Source organism: Lissotriton vulgaris, chromosome 12, assembly GCF_964263255.1.
Source record: "Lissotriton vulgaris chromosome 12, aLisVul1.2, whole genome shotgun sequence".
NCBI lineage: Eukaryota > Metazoa > Chordata > Amphibia > Caudata > Salamandridae > Lissotriton > Lissotriton vulgaris.
This window is the reverse complement of record NC_141700.1, coordinates 132731024-132740219: the sequence shown is the minus strand read 5'-3', so window position 1 is coordinate 132740219 and position 9196 is coordinate 132731024.

Here is a 9196-nt window from a genome sequence, read left to right as displayed (position 1 = left end):
ACAATCCAATCAGACATGATTACTGTTGTTCCGTTGTCATTTAACCCATGGCATGACCACTGTCCACCTACCATGGATGCAATGCCTAGCTAGGGTTGGTGTCACCCGGTGCGGGTAACTCATGGTGTCACCGACCCCCTCACGACTTACCGCATGCACCAAGGATACCAGTAAAAACCCTGGGGCTTATTTTATTTACAAACCCCTTGCGGCGCCGGTGCACCACCTTTTTCCCATATTAAAAGTGACGCACTGGTCGCGCAAGGGGCTTGTAAATACAAAATGACAAGAACCTTAAAGAAAACCAAGACAACATCCGAATAAAGGGCATTGAAAAGACTAGGCGCGCCAAGCTTTCCACATGCATGTATCTACGTGTGTACTATAGATCATATACAATACAATCAGACATGATTACTGTTGTTTCGTTATCATTTAACCCATGCATGACCACTGTCCACCTACCATGGATGCAATGCCTTGCTTACTGTCCTGTAATGCCGTTTACTTCTCTGTAATGACGAACATTGGTAACAGGGGAATTACCACTTCATCCTACACATTTGGTATTAGTGAGAATAATCATTACTCCCATGATAAAACCTCTCTGAACGTGGCTATGGAAATAAAAAGCGGAGCCTGAATTCATCGCCATCTTTCATGTCACTACGTGAGCCTTTCTGAAATTAACCCTATGAGTCTTAAAAAACATAAATACCATACCACACATTGAGCAGAATCAAGACGTTTCTCATTTGGCCCTGGCTCGCAGGTCCCTCAGCCCCATTTTCAGCCATTACTGGGCAGGCTTTCAAGTTTCATTGTAAGAGTGACTCAGTCACTGTTCGAGCCGAGGCCTAATCCAGGCAAAATACGTGATTCAGAAAGCTATGGAAGTCTAGTCTACACAGGGACAGACAGTCGAGAGAGGACCTTTATCCCCCAGAAGAAAGGACCAGGCCAGCGAGCAGAGGACCAGAGGGGAGAAACGTCAAATCGACTTTTTGCACAGTGCTTTGATCGTACAAACAGTAACACAACATTTTCACGACTACTGCTTTTAAGACACCAGCAACATTGAATGTGTACACCGTCCCATTGCACAACAGTGCCTCATATTCAGATCGATTCATTGAAATTATTGTGTCAGTCTATATACCTGCAGTGCAAGTCCGCTGTCGTCCGCTGAGACCTGCTCAGTCTCTCACCGTTCCAAATACCTGCAAATACAGTCGGGGAACGAACCGGAGTCGGACAGAGGTGTTCTCTGTGAGATCGTCGGTGGCGCGTATAATGTTCTTTCTTTCTTTATTCTCGATGACGACGCACGCACGCACTCTCTCGTCTCGTGACCAGTCCAGACCACCACTCGTGACCGGGCGTGACGTGGCCGCGTAACGTTAGCAGCAGGTGCAGTGACTGAGTTCCGCACTGCGCACAGGCAGCGCGCGCCGCGGGAGCTGTCCCAGGGCCGTCACGTCATTGGTGGTGTTAAGATTGACGGCCCTGGGACCCAAACTGCTGGCTGCCTGACTCTGGCTGGGAAAGTGAAACTACTAGCAGGTATTGGTAAAACAACAACGGCGCTGGCCGGCCGCTGCCAGTGCCATTGCTAGCCGTCGGAGCCGGAGGCCGCCAAATCCTGCCAGGGGGCCGCCAGTGCCACGAACGGATCCTCGTCGTGGCGGCCCCTGGGGTTTGGCGGCCCTGTGAAGGTGCACAGTTTGCACATGCCTAGGGCCGGCCCTGGTCCTCTGCTTTGCGCACATTACTATACAAACGTATCTTGCTTTGTGCTTTCACAGAGAACCTGTTGTTGTTTCCACTTTCTGTTCTGTCCTGAGATTTAGTCTGAACACTCTAGACAAGGTCAAACAACAATGCCTCGTTATTCTGTTCTGGTCAGGCCCTAGCACCTAGACAAAACACGCAAATGCAGCTGTTTAGGAACACGTATTTTTGTCATGTAGGTATGCACATATAGGTGACAGAGACACTTGGAGAGAGAGCTTTCCAGGGACGAGATTGTGACAGCACCTGAGATGTAGGACTTCCATCTGTGGATGCTAAGGTACGGGGTCTGCTGCTAACACCCAGAGATTTTCTGACATAATCATTTTTCTTCTGTAGAAGGGGAGGGGGGGTTGGCTACCCTGCCTTATATAATGACAGCTCCTTTTATGATTTATGGACTATGCTGACCGTATTTGTGTTAGGCATATTCTTACTTATTGTGGCACGTATACTGCATACTAGAGCATGATAGTTAAAATAAACATTTTAAACGTATCTCATGTCTCTGTCAGATCTGACTGTGGACTAGTTTGAGTGTGAGAGCATAAGGGCGTGCCTGCAACCACGATTCCTCAGCGGGTCGGAGTGTTGTGTTCTGGGGTGTCTAATCACTTGTTCCTCTGTGAGTGAGTATGTGGGCTAGTGAGACACTACAGCTAGTCGGTCCTCGGCTCATGGGTACTCAAGAGGTAGGATGACTCAGTCCCTGCCTACTAAGGTTCTTTGATCCCAAGCATAGTTCAGTGACTGCAGAATCCCTTGCAAAAGTACACTAAGAGTTACGTAGGATAAAACGGAAAGAAGGCGCTTTGTTTAATTAGATCACAGAGTTCTCCCTGTGCCTAATTACATCAATGAGTTTTCAAGCCTGTAATAAGAACAGCAGCAGTTAGGAAGCCACAATAAGAACTTGATTCCCAAGTTAGCGGGATCTAAAGGAGTAATTTCCAGATGTTATGCTTTGCTGACTGATTCCTTACCTACTCCCGCGTGCTCCCATATGGTAATCTTGAAGAAAAAAGTTAGCTAAAAGCTTTACCGCAAAGAAATGGGCAGTTTTGAGACAGGATATTCATAGAAGTTCTTTTTACTTGAGAAATGCTGCGATACATTAGAAGCTTATGTATCATCGGCAGTGTACCCTAGCATGGTTGCATCATATTCACCCCAAGGTAGGAGAAGGAGCTGGAGAGGCTGTGGGGGGTGGGGAGGGGATAAATTGCACATATGGTAGAATGGCCCCCAGATGGCAGCACCCTGGGAAGATATGGTGAAGGCCGTGAGGGAGGTGTTAGCGTACTGCATTCTTTTTGACCCCAGCGTCATTTTGCTTTTCTGAGTGTAGCCTGTCTCAAACAAATATTGAGATCAGATTGGCACTCAGTGTTGCAGTACCTTGGGGTGGCGAAATTCACAATGGCGGTTTCCTGGAAGGGGAGGAGACCTGCCCTCTGAAACACAGTGGCACCAAGGATTATAGTCCATCCTGGCGATGGAACGCCCGACAAGCAAGGTAGAGTTGGGATACTTACGATTTGACTTGAAAATCTGTGCTTCGATTCTTGTCTCGAGGCCTCCCAAATACAGTATGCTGCCCAAATGAAAAGCAATGGGGCTGATCATTTGAGAGTTGTAGAGGTGGGAGAATAAGGTACAGGCAAGAGACAAAAGGCGACACTGTGAGGTGGTTTTCTAATCACTGGATGAAAAAGGTTTAGCTAATAAAGACGTGTTCCAATGAGGAGGGATTTGGGGGGGGAGGTTGTCAAATGAAATACAGAAGCTGCCTTTTAGGATGCTGTGATGTCTTTCTAGCTTGTCTTTTGATGCAAAGTTACTCTGTATTTGAATTGTTCAAACTTGCATGAATACTTTTGGAGAAAAGCAGATTGAGGACCTCCAAAAGATGCAGCTTGTTCTCAGTTTTTTAAAAATATATGTTACTTAACTGAGATGCGAGGAGATGACTTTCACAACATCAGGGCCGGTGTCTCTTTTGCACTGTTTTAAAGTCATGCTTGGGGGCGATCACTTTACCCTCCACCTTCCATTTACTTTTTACAGAGGGAGGTTAGGCACAACAGAGACCAACATTGCTATTTCCCAGCAAGGTGTCTTCAGTTGCATCCACCTCTTCTTCTGCTGCGTCTTGGACACCTGCACAGTCCATCCTTTTTCTCAGCTGCCTCCCTCTTTTAAGATCTCGCCCCTAGAGAGCTGTCTGTTGAAAACTCTGTTGTGTACAAGATGGTGGAAGACTTTCTGGGAGTGCCAGACCAATCAGAAGTTACTGGGCTCCGATTGTGACAAAACCTTTTACCAGTGGATATTCTTACAGTTAATCACAAAACTGAAGTCCAAGTGCAGATCTTTTAAACTTGATTCTCAGTGTAGGGCCCAAGGCTTACTTATAAAGTTGGTGTTGGGTCTAAGAATCCGATCTCAATTAACCATCTACCACCAATAAATAAATCTAGGTCAAGCCAGTGCTTTTACTTAAAATGTGTACTTCTACACACATAAAACTGTAAATAAGATTGAGAAGGGACACTGTGGTTGTTATACGGGTGTGCTTGGGAGCACAGCCCCTGCTGATACCTTCCACACAGACTTCTTGTAAGGATTCTGCAGTGTTATGCTCAGATCCCCCTCTTAAGGGTTTTCCTTAGGGGAACAGACCAGCCTTCTTATGGTTCTCCCTCTTCCTCTCCAGGGATCTGGTCACCCACTCCTCTTCCTTCATGCGTTTAATCAAGTTCAAGGCTGGGGAGTCGAATAATGAAAAGGAATCCCCTTTGGGCTATACGCCCAAGGTTCACAGTACTTTTGCACTTACCTTATTGATCGGTGGGCTTACTCCTCCAGGTAGTGTAGTCGTGCATGGTCCAACGAGCAGGATCCAAACCTGGCAGATATCTTAAGGTGCATGGAAGGGCACACGCTCTATCTTATGAGTGCAGCAGCGATGGATCGGCTGGGGTCAATTTGCGCTGCTTACGGTCATATAGTACTTTAGTTTGCATTTTTTCCTCTGACCCAGACACAAGCCCCTACCAAAAACAAAGGGTAGGTGCCCAGTGTGGCGGTGGAGCTGACCCTTGGCATAGGTCCCCATGTTTAGTTGATTCCGGCTCTTGCGAACAGGTTAGTTCATGGTGACCACTTCATCAATGGGATCATCTCAGGGCACTTAGAGTAGGTTTCATGGATAGGCAAAAGACACGTTTGCAGGGAACTGGCACACCATTGTAAAGCGCAGTAGAAGCTGATAGATCACAGATAAAAAGGCCTGCCCTGCTACTATAACGATATCGCAGCCACCAGTCATTCCTTAACAGCTCTGTGAGTTGACAGTAGTCAAGATCAGCAAAATGAGGGTTCACACAGTGTGCTACTCTAACCACAGAGACTGGCTCTGGGTCACTATCCTCGTCACAAAACTGCCGCCAGCGCACTAGTATTATCAGAGTGTGCCGAGTTAGGGGTCAAAAATCTAGAACTTACTGTGGTGAATTCACACAAGTGGAACATGCTCTACAGAGCCATGTAGTGACCTTTTCTTCATTCCAACAAAAAACATACTTGTTGAGGGTCAGTTATTAGCATTAGTTGTCTTTCTTGTCAACCTCTGCAACCTATATGCTCATCCTTTTTTTTGGGGGGGGGGGGGGGGGGGCTTCTGCACCTAATGTTTGGGTTTTATTCTCCCCTTTGAAAATGAACATTGGCCATCTTGAAATGGTAAACCAGGCTAACACAATAAGCCAAAGTGACTGCTAGTATATTCCAAAGTTATGTCTGTATCACAGTGCATGGCCACACACTAGCATATTTACTATTCAATCCCTGGTTCTAGATTTAGGGAGAGTGCAGCTTTCCAAAAAATAGAGAGGCTTATTTACTATTCTAACTACAGTCCTTGGCCAGTTTAGGGAAAATTAAAAATTCCTCAGGAATTGTAAAAAATGGTTGCAAAATAGTAATTAGGCTTTTCCAATACATCTAACATTTTTTTAATAAAACAATCACTGTTTTAGTCTTGATCCTGTGCTGGTCTAAGTTATCTCTGTATGTATAACTCGTCTGTAGCATTTGTACATACGTTTTCGTGTGAATTTCAATACTATATATGTTTTCGTTGCATAGAACAAATCCACTTTTGGGATCTGACGCTGTGAATCTCCAAACCACAGAGAATTTAGAGTATAGTCCCCTGAAATAAAGGTTAGTCTCCGACATATTTTAGACATCGCCTGTACACCTCATATGACTATCTGGCATGAGCATGTAACTTCTTTACTTCTACACATGGAATGCGATACCTAATCTAAGCTATTTAATAAAAGAATTTCCTGGTGATATGTAATCATTTTCAAACCCCATTCCATCCAAGGGATTTTATTTTCCCTGTTTTTCTCAGAAAGGTTGTCGCCTGAGCTCTGCCTCCCCACTTCTTCCCCTAATCTCCAACCTACTCCAATTCCTTTCCCCAGGCCAAGGCATCCAGACATCATGGACGGGTGCTGCGGACACAGAAAGTATGGGGCAGGAGTGTGAGAGTGTGTGTTCCACTCTGTCAACCCATCATCGGCCTACTGTGGATTTGTACTGGGATTTTTGAAAGGCACAATTATTTGTATTTGTACAGTGTGAAACGGTCTAACAGTTGTTCTCTTTGCATAAAAAGGTAAAACACAGAGCAAATAACCCAAGGGAAAATGCATAAGCCACTGGTCAAGTTTGAGGACCTACCTGGGTGCTACTCCCTCCATTATTTTTCTCTCAGTCAGTGGCTGTCCCATGTAGTCTCTTTTCCAATGTCACTTGGTCTTAAACCTTTCAGAGAACTACAGACAACATTTTATCCAGGTCTGCTGCTCGTGCCACACCATCATTTGACCCATTATCATAGGACCAGAAAGCCTACCACTGTGGGTTCCCTACCCATTCAGCCAGCGATACTTAACTCTTCCTCACTAACATCCCTGTAGTAGGATGAAAGACTAACAGTATCTTAATGAAGCGTCTTCCCTCTTAGGGCCTGGCAGCTCTACAGCCAGAACCCCTGCTCACAGGTTTCACCAAAGAATCTCACCCAATGATCACCGTTTAACCTTTTCATAGGTACATGTCTGATTACATCCTTATCACCCCAGGGAAGATGGCGTAGGCCCCCCTTTACAATTGTTAGCTCATCTTACATTAGGTAGACCTCTAAAACTCTTTTGCCGTTGGCGGCTCTACCGGTCTCATGGGTTTGCACACTGTCGCTTCCAGGAGAACAACATGGAACCTTAATACTTCTGGTGGTTTTTGGAAGCTGCTCTTTTCCATGGGTGGGTACCTTGCCTCTTTCGGATAGAACACTAGAATCTTTTTACAATCAGTGGTTTTTGGAAGTTACACTGGCCCATGGGTTTAGATCTACACATCTTTTGGTTCACTACCACAGACTCTTAATATATTTTCAGTTTTTTTCCATGTATTGCTTTAGTATGGGTTTGCATATTAGCCACATATAGGTGCCCCAAAGGGAATCTTAATTGTATTGTACACTACTCTTGGTTATCACTACTGGTGCTACACAACTAGTGGCTTTTGGTAGATGCACCATTCACTTGGGTTTGCAGCCTGGTCCCTCCTGGGTGGACTCCACAGAGTCTTAATACTGCTGGTAGTTTTAAATGTTACACCTTCCATTGGTGGCCTTGATAGCTACATCCCTTATGTGCCATCACCTCACCTGCATGGACCCAAAGACTTTTTGCAACTAGTGGTTTTGAAACAGTAGCTTCCTTGGGTTTCGTAACAACACCCATAGTTTCTTAAAGTATCAATTGGTTTTCAAAACTGTGTCATCAGGTGGCGTCCACCTCTAATTCTGAGCAGACAAATAAGGGCATATTTACACGCCTGCATCTCCACCATAAAGTCACTTTTTTGACATTGTTGTGGCTATACGGGCTTCGCCTCATTTACAAGGCAGCATTAAGCCACTTAACGTGGCTTAACGCTGCCTTGTAAATTAGGTACCCTTTCACGCTACACTTAGTGTGAAAGGGGTGGGCAATGGGTGTTACAGTGGGCGTTCTGCCGCAACACCAATTGATTTTGACGCTGCCCCATATTTACAAGAGTGGCATAATTTCCAAAATTAAGACCAAGGAAAACCTGGTCTCAACAGGGCGCAACAAGGAGAAATGCTTCCTTTATGGCTGTTTTTATGTGTGCTTCATTGTGCAGCACACATAAAAGCAGCAAAACGCCATGCATGATTATTTATGTACAGGAAGGTGTCCCTTCCTGCACATAAACAATCATTATAAAATTACGAGTTGCAACTACTGTGTGTGCCGCACAAAGCATTACACATGGAAGTTACAAATCGCCATTCAAGATTGTTTTTGTGCGAAGGGACATCTTCCTGCACAAAAAAACATAATTCCCCACATCGCAGGCACCTTTGCACTTTGGTGAAAGGGTGCCTGCGCTGGCGCTAGGCAGCTGAAATTATCACCAGCACAGGGGGAAATGCCCTGCATTTCAGAAATGGCAGAGTGCAGCGTTAAGCCTTTTTGTCTCCAAACACCTATTGGAGTTTATAAAGTTGTGCCACCCTTTGACACAAAAAACATATTCCAATTATACCTGATTGCCTTGGAAGCAGTGTCCCTCAGTTAAAAATAAGTCCCGATGTGGTTATATGTTACGCCTCTGTGTATATAACACCCCCAAAAAACACAAGGTACTCACCTGCACAGCAAATCTGCATGTAGAAAATAGGACTAAGTCACGGAGGCAGTACCACTCAGAGCTTCAAAGTTAGTTTTACCTCAAAAAAGAAAAACATTGGCACTTTGTTTTCAAGAACTTAAAAATGCCTTTTAAGATAAAACACACCATACTGATAATGTCAGTGCATCGGTGAAGAATGTATATTGGCTTCCAGAGCAAACTGAAAGCTTGTGGATTTGTCCAATGGTCAAACATCTTCCATCTGTTCCAAATATTCATCTGCAACATTAACATGTTTTGATACATGTCCTGCTCATCCTGGAAACAATAAGAAGTAGTCCAAAACATACCAAGGCAACAAGACATTCACCACAAGTATTTTCCTTAGTAGGTCTTGTTTTTTCAAGATGGCAGAGGAAGAAAATGTGACTCTCCCATATGGCGTAGGAAGATAAGTGTTTTTTGCATCAATTTGTAATAAAATGTATTATTGCTTCTATTTCCAGTTTTTGTTGATATGTAAACACTAATTTAATTTAATGCAAATAGAGATCTTCCAAGTAGGGATAGGTCAGAATATTGTAAGATGGCAACTAGCCAAAGAAACAACAAACAAAATGTACTTGAAATGGGGCAATATCTCTCTCAAAAGGCGTGCTACAAAAGC